The sequence below is a fragment of the Lethenteron reissneri genome, chromosome 24 (assembly GCF_015708825.2).
Source record: "Lethenteron reissneri isolate LAM-NWPU_2019-01 chromosome 24, ASM1570882v1, whole genome shotgun sequence".
NCBI classification, from domain to species: domain Eukaryota; kingdom Metazoa; phylum Chordata; class Hyperoartia; order Petromyzontiformes; family Petromyzontidae; genus Lethenteron; species Lethenteron reissneri.
The window spans coordinates 1,935,053-1,942,888 of record NC_083802.1 but is presented as its reverse complement, the minus strand read 5'-3'; the positions used below and the strand labels follow the sequence as shown (position 1 = coordinate 1,942,888).

Here is a 7,836-nt window from a genome sequence, read left to right as displayed (position 1 = left end):
ATCACAAATCATTATTTCATTCCATGAAAAGTAACTTCCAACGCCACACATATTACCATTCTTAAGTGAAAGAACATGTTTGCAGGTTTGCTGAGCATATTTGTGAGGTTTTGAGGGATGGGAAATCCCTCAGCTAAGATAACATCATGGGGCAAGTATCGATGACCCTGCTGGGGCTGCTATGCCTCAAATATTAGAAAAAGTAGTCACCCCCTGCGAGTGGCTGGCTGATGTGTCATCTGTTGAGGAAGGACGAATGGTCTGAGGCCAGGAAAAGCACTGGGTAGAGATGATTTTCCCTATAGGACAATCACAACTGTCTGGATCACAGGAAAGGGTTCCACAGGATTAAAATGATTCCTTGGTGAACCCCGTCTTTAAGAAGGGGGGCCATACTGATTGTAACAACTACTTGGGCTTCTCCCTCTTCAGTGTGCCATGAAAGGTCCTGGCAAGAATTATTCATCATCCTCTTGCTGAGAAGCCACAGGATATGTCTGTCGCACCCCAATAAGCTGAATTGAATTCGTCAATTTCTCGTCGCCGTCAGTCCATTCCGTGCAATCTCATCAATGTTCTTCCCCCACTGGCGCCTTTCCTCACTTCCTCCTTGAGCTCCCTCCTCCCCTCTTCCACTTCAAACTCGGTCTCTGGAACTCATGGTCTGTTTGCAATAAAACTGCTGCCACTCTGGATGCCTTATCCTTGATGCTCTGGTTCTCACCGAACTTGCATTTTCCCCATCAATACTGCTATCCTTGCTGCTCTCCTATTCACTGTTTGGTTGTTCACTCTTACCACACTACTGGCAAAAAAGGTAGTGGTGTTGGCCTCCTCATACCCTCTTTCAGGTCTCCTACCCCCTTTTCTCTGTGTTATCACTTCCTTTTCGTCTTTCGAGTATACATTCTCTCCTTTCATCTTCCCTAATTACATTTCTATCCTTATAAATTATCGCCCTCCCTGCCCCCCCTTCATCCTTTAACCATCTTGACTGCCTGCGTTCTTCTATTCTAACTGTCCCCCATTCCCTCATTCTCTTGGGTGAATTTAATCTCCATCTCAATTCGCCCTCCATCTCAGCAGTTATTTTCCCTTTAACCAGCTCCTTTAATATACACTTTTTTTAAAAATCCTCCCGACCAATACATCAGGCAACATTCTAGACTTATTCTTTCGTTCTTTCGGAAAAGTTACGTAGATAGAAAAATAATAAAACAAAGAAAGTAAATTAACAAAAATATTAATAAAATAAATAAAAATAAACACTAATGTAGACTGTAGCCTGGTTCTTAATCGGAGTGAGTGTTCTGGTAGTCTATAATGTAGACTCTAGCCTGGTTATTAAGTTTGATGAGTGTATTGGCAGTCTATAATGTAGACTGTAGCAATAGATATTAAGCTGGGTGAGTGTACTGTTAGTCTATAATGTAGACTGTAGCCTAGTTCTTAACCTTGGTGAACATACTGCAATTTATAATGTAGACTGTAGCCTGGTTTTTAACCTCGGTGAGTGTACTGGCAGTCTATAATGTAGACTGTAGCCTGGTTTTTAAGCTGGTGAGTGTATTGGCAGTCTATGATGTAGACTGTAGCAATGGTTATTAAACTGAGTGAGCATACTGGCAGTGTATAATGAAAACTGTAGTCTGGTTATTAACCTGAGTGAGCGTACTGGCAGTCTATAATGTAGACTTATTCTGGTTCTTTCAGTAATAAAAAAAAATAAAAAATAAAAACCACGACGTTTCGATCGCAACACAAGCGGTCGTCATCAGGAAAAGGAGGGTTAGCCTCTAAAGGCAAACTGTTTATAAAGGTTTAGAGATGGGCGTAGCCCAAGTGTGTTCGCAGTATGGGCTGGGCAGCTAATGTTAATTATTACTGCACCACCGCTCTCCACATACACACATTTGTTTTTTTGTGGTTCGAATATTGCCTTGTTGTTTAAGGGGCCGTCCATAAATGACTAAATGACGTCACGCACCTAGGGGGTGGGGGTCAGACATTTGTGACGATAGACTTTTTAATAAATGTTTTCTCCTACATCAGAGTGCATCGCTACATTAAATACGCACTACAATAACAATAGTTTAAAGCGATTTGAAGCATGTTTTTTGGGGGGGGAGCAGAGCTTTGTGACGTCATATTTGAGGGGGGGGGGGTCTGACTTTTAGTGACGCCGTGTGACGATGAGGGGGGGGGGTCAAAAATCGTCCAAAATCGCGTGACGTCATTTATGGACGGCCCCTCTTGCGCGCTCAGCGAGGTCTCGCCCGTGACCCGCAACAGAAAGAGCCACGCCCCTCTGCCGGAGGTGGGGGGGGGTCGCCTGACCGAACCCCCGGCCCGTCGCCATGACCACCGCAGGAGATGACCACGTGTGAGCAACGGCGCGCGTTGATTGGCGTCGCGCGACCCCCCCCCCCCGCATCAGTGGGCGGGAACCTTCACCACATCCCCCCCCCCCCCATTGACCCAGTATAGACCGCTGCGATTGGTTGTGTGGAAGACCGCGCGCCAGTCTCAACCAATGAAACGTCGACGCTTGAGAGACTTGACCAATCGCAGTCGTCGTGACCTCGAGGAGCGAGTGGGGTGGTCTTGGGGAGGGGAGGGGGGGCGGTGTCACGCCGAGTCGAGCCGCATTGCATGGCGACCGCACGCACGAATTCGCCGCGAACGTAACATGCCAGGCAGCCGGCGACAAAAGGCGCGGTAAGGCGACCGAGGCGGCGCAACCGCGTGCGTCCGATGATTTAATCGTCCGTGTCTTTCGACGTGAGCCGGAGCGCGTGTGTAAATCTGTGGTGGGGGGTGGGGGGTGGTGCGCGCAGCCTCGATCCGCATGGGAGCTCAGTAGTTTAGCGCCCATTGTGAGGCAATGTTGTGGCTGACGAAACGCCGAGGCAGAGGTTCGGCAAGCTTCACCCCCTTAGCCAGGTCACAGCGCACGCCTGCTGACATGGTGAATACTAATGCATGTGCAGTGTGCAGTCGTAGTGTACGATGCGCTGCTTGCTAATTGCGTGCTCGTTGTTAGCTCTTCATGTGTGTGCAGGGTGACGGCACGATTGTAATTAACACGTCTTTTCCACCGTTCGTGATGATAAATGACGTCACGCACTTAGGGGGGGTGGGGGGGGGGTCAGGCATGTGTGACGATGTGTGACGAGGGGGGAGGGGGGGGTTTGAGAAATGTGACGTCACATCAAAATGCGCAACTTTAAATAAATATAGACGACACGTTCTACTTAATTAAATAGACTTTTTAATAAATGTTTTATCCTACATCAGAATGCAGCGCCACATTAAATACGCACTACAATGACAATAGTTTAAAGCGATTTGAAGCATGTTTTCTTTTGGGGGGAGGGGGGGCATCGCTTTGTGACGTCATATTTGACGGGGGGGGGTCTGACTTTTAGTGACGCCGTGTGACGAGGGGGGGGGGGGGTCAAAAATCGTACAAAATCGCGTGACGTCATTTATGGACGGCCCCTTACGGCGTGGAGCGTGAAGAGGCGTGACCACCCGGGCTCCAGGCGAGGCGCTTCGTGCAAATCGTGGAGCACTGAAGCCAAGCAGTGATCTCACCACCTTAAAAAATAACATTCGGCCTTACTTTAGGATGCACTTCATAGGAGTCGTCGGTGATATGTGAAAGCATTTTCACGCCACGCTTCAGATGATCCACTTTCAGCCTTGACATCCTGACCTTGTCTGAGAGGTGCAGCCGGTGCCAACGCACGCAGGGGCAGTGCAAATATTCCGCTGCCAATACTGTTCATGTACACGCCTTACACGAAAGGCACGTCATCTTAGACGCTTCCACAAGCATTGAGAGTTACTTTAAAAAACACAGCAATACCAAATAAAATGTATCTGCATTAATGTGATTTGGACATTATTGGAATAAAATATTTGGCCACAGCGTTTAGATGAAACGGCATTGTGAGAGGGCGGGACGCGTATTTTTTCGCCTTTGTTCAGTGGTGTGGTCGCAATTATACGATGATAGGTTTATTATTTAAGGCCATGGTTGTGGCCTTGGAGATTTTTTTTTGCATCTTATAACTGCCTAGAGGCTGCACGCTGGGGATTAAAGGTGAAGTCTAAAAAGCTAAGTTCATGGCAGCAATGAAAAGGGGTGCTCACCTTTACAGTTAAGATGTCAAATATACGGTGCAAAATATATTGGAATTATGATTAAGCGGCCAAGAGATTTGTTGTGTTTATCATAAACCTAGCATACACTTGTATAGGGAGTGGTGTTTTAATGGCCGGTGTGACATCACGCAATTTGCGTGGCAGCCAATGATCAGATGAAAATATTCTCAGTTTTGTCCTTTCTAATTTGTGAATATTATGTGTAGAAGATGAAGTGAGATGACCTAGTGCCTTGCTCGGGCATGGGTTTAATTAGGATTCAGTTTTATTTACTGTGCAGCAGGCAGAATAAGTAAAAAAGGTCAGTCTTATAATGTATACATTAAAAAAAGTGTTTTACATTGTTTGCTTCTGGATGTCATTGTCTATTTGCAGGCGGGCACACGCATACTAGTGGAGGCACAACAGCAAAGTCGTCTTCAAAGTGCATCTAACAAGTTTTGCCGTTCACAATTTTAGGTCAGTTAAAACTTTCCTATTAAATTACACTTTTACTTTTATTTGTGAAGCAATACTGAATGAAGTGCATGTGGCACACTATTCAGGTATCAAGAGTTACAAAATATCTCAACGGAGATAGTGAAAGGCTTCCCTGCTTGGGTCATTCTCGTTTATTCCTTTTCATCTGCAGATTATGGTGAAAATATCAGTATACACAGTGACGTACTTAAGATAAGAGTGGGACTGCAATTATTTTAAATAAAAATGTTACTGATACAGCTTACAGAACTAGAAAACTTTTCTCATTAAAATACATTTGTAAATGTAATACTACAAAGTAGAACCTCCAATCTGTGAATATGTGCTGGTCAGCTGATAATTCTAAGTGGAATCTAAGTAAAGAATGAGTTATCTAATGGGCCTTAATGTTTTTCAAGAATATCTTTAAGGTGTCAGCTACCTTGTAGAGTCAGTGGTGGGACAATGTTTGGCCTCTTTAACCGAAGTATTAGTAGTAGTGTTGCAACCAATAATTTGCCATTTTTCATTAAGTTATCCTGCCCCTTGAAGTGCAACATAAATAGTGGGCGAAGACTTTGTCGGATAGGTGTAATAATGGTGGTTGAATGAACAACTAACTGCACAATGCAGCATATAATATTCTCCCACAATATACAACGACAAGGTTGGCCATACACTTGCTGTATATGACGAAAACATTATCAGATGGAAAATTGTGTGCAGTGTGGAAAGAAATACGATTAATAACAAATGCTAAATTGAATTTTTAGATGGTCAAATGGCTTGATTGTTTCAATAAGATCAGTCCTCCCATCATGCCTTCCATGTTACATGACATCACCATAATACGACACAGCCTTGTTTTAGATCATCAACCAGAAAGGGTGAACATTTTATCCAGCAGCAGGACAACGAGGCAACTATATACTGTACCGATTTAATAATTTGTAACACTTTCTCTTATGGCTATATACAAGATTTAAGATTTTTGGCAGTCTATAACTCACATTTTGCGTGTATAATTACTCATTGTGTTCAGCTTGAATGCACTTATATGATGAGTTTCTCATTATTTACAGAAAGTCTTCAACTTGGTTTATTGTCGCACATTGTCCCCACAGTGCTGAGTAAGGAATTGATCACTAAAGGGCCTTGATGTATAAGGCAGCAGAAGACAATGATGGCTATATGGGAGACCCTTGAATATCGCAGGTTTATCGTTCGTTGTTTTGACCTTTCCAAATTAGGTATCATGGGGATTAGTTTTAGCCTTTCGCGGGTATATACTGTACATGTAAGTACCGTATCATTGGCTAAAACCGTGGTGCGGGGCGGCCGAGGAATTCGAGGAAGTGACTCCTCAACCTACGTCGTGCAAGCATCTTGCGGACAAAGACCCCGCTATAGCCTATTAACAGTGCTGTTAGCAAGCACATATGAAGACTGGCACGGCACACGGGGTGGGTGGCCAGCACCACGCCTAGCCACCTTTGTCTCCCTTGTGTCGACATTTAGACATCGCACTAGGTACTCATTTAAGGCTGAGTCGACCTAGGGGAGGCCCCCCGTGACTGGTTCAGATAATCATCACTGGTGTTGGCAGTGAGGGGAAATCGAACTTGGATCACTGAGTTCGTAGCGCGACACGCTAACTGCTACACTACCGCTCCTCTAAGCATCTCGTGGACAAAGATCCCCTGTATAGGTTTAACAGACTGTTGGGGCAAGTGCTATTAGCGAGCACCTATGAAGGCCGGCACAGCACACGAGGGGGTGGGTAGCCAGCACCATGCCTGGCCACCTTTGTCTTCCCAGTGCTGGTGTTTACACATTGCACCAGGTACTTATTTGAAGCTGAGTCCATCTAGGGGAGTCCCAGGACTGGTTCAAATAATCATCACTGGTGTTGGACGTGAGCGAGAATTGAACTCTGTGGTTGCCGGTTTCGTATTGCAGCGCCCTCATCCTTTGCACTACCGCTCCCGACTCAGACAAACGCGCACACACCCACTTTGGATCATCATCCGTAAGTACAGTATTTATACTATTGTCTAGGAATGTTTTTTTGGAATGAGGTGGTGAGCAATTGAGCCCATGTGATAATGACCAATGCAAAATACTTTAATAAAAAATGCGATTAGCCTGTATTTTACGGTGATTGGTAGCATTGATGCTTCCATGACCCTTCATATATTTAATGAGTTATTATTACAGGGTTTTCCAAACTCCAGTCCTCACAACCATCCATGTAACCATCCATGCTGCATCTTTCCGCGTTTACCAATTTACTCCTCAGATTTGTATACAAATTAACTTGTTCCACACTGCACACGTCCGGTGATTGTTTAAACACTCTAAGCAATTAACACTGTCTTTTAATAGATCCGATTGAAATCTCGATGCGTGAGCATATACGTGTTCCGTGTGGGTGTACACGTGTTACACATGACGCAGACTGCATTAATTGTGTTGCGCATCAAATGGGAAGAACCAAAGAACAAATGGGATGTGTTTTACTATTTTGTAAAAAAAATTATTTTACCATTTAAGACCCACCCAATTAGCTATATAGCTTTTTTTTAGAAGCATCCTGGCCACAAATTCTAGCTCAACGAAGTGGCTTAACATGTGGAAATTTATTGCAGCCAAAAGCTCTAAACGCATGTATCTAAATGTGGAGAGAAAAACTGGAGGACCCGGAGAAAAATCCATGCAACCACGGGAAGAACATGAAAGCTCCAAATATATAGGCATCATGAACCCACAGCCTCCTTCATGCCAGGCGACAGAATTAACATCTCGCCACTTGGGAGCATTCAGAATAGAATCAGTTAATTGGTATTTGAATAGGAAGTAAATTGGTCACCGCAGAAATGTTGTGTGGTGCATCACGAGGACTGGAGTTTGGGAAACCCTGTATAAGTGCATTCCATCTGAATTCTGCTCAGATCTTTAGAAAACTTGTACATGACTTCGGCAGGGGTTGGATTTCTTAGCATGCACTTTTGACCGTCGAGAGTAAAAGATGGTTATTGTTGCTATTATTCGTAATAAAGGTTTTTTTTGGGTTAGATCACGTAAATATAAATGTGTCATTAACTCACCACCACCCGACACAGCCAATGAGTCAGGTTTGTCACATGAAGAAAACGTGGCAATTATTTACTGCTTCAGCACACCAGTGTGTTGGAGAGTAAAAGCACA

At 44.4% G+C, this 7,836-nt stretch overlaps 1 protein-coding gene across 4 annotated transcripts in view; it reads left to right on the top strand.

Annotated features, from left to right (window-relative positions):
* Positions 1-2,621: 2,621 nt before the first annotated feature.
* The window catches only part of TP53BP1 (tumor protein p53 binding protein 1), a 63,870-nt gene continuing 58,655 nt past the window's right edge, over positions 2,622-7,836 (top strand). For all 4 annotated transcript variants that reach the window (XM_061557938.1, XM_061557939.1, XM_061557937.1 and 1 more), the window contains exons 1-2: positions 2,622-2,718; positions 4,546-4,629. The gene's annotated coding sequence lies outside the window, so the exon portion shown is untranslated. The remainder of the gene's footprint in view (positions 2,719-4,545; positions 4,630-7,836) is intronic.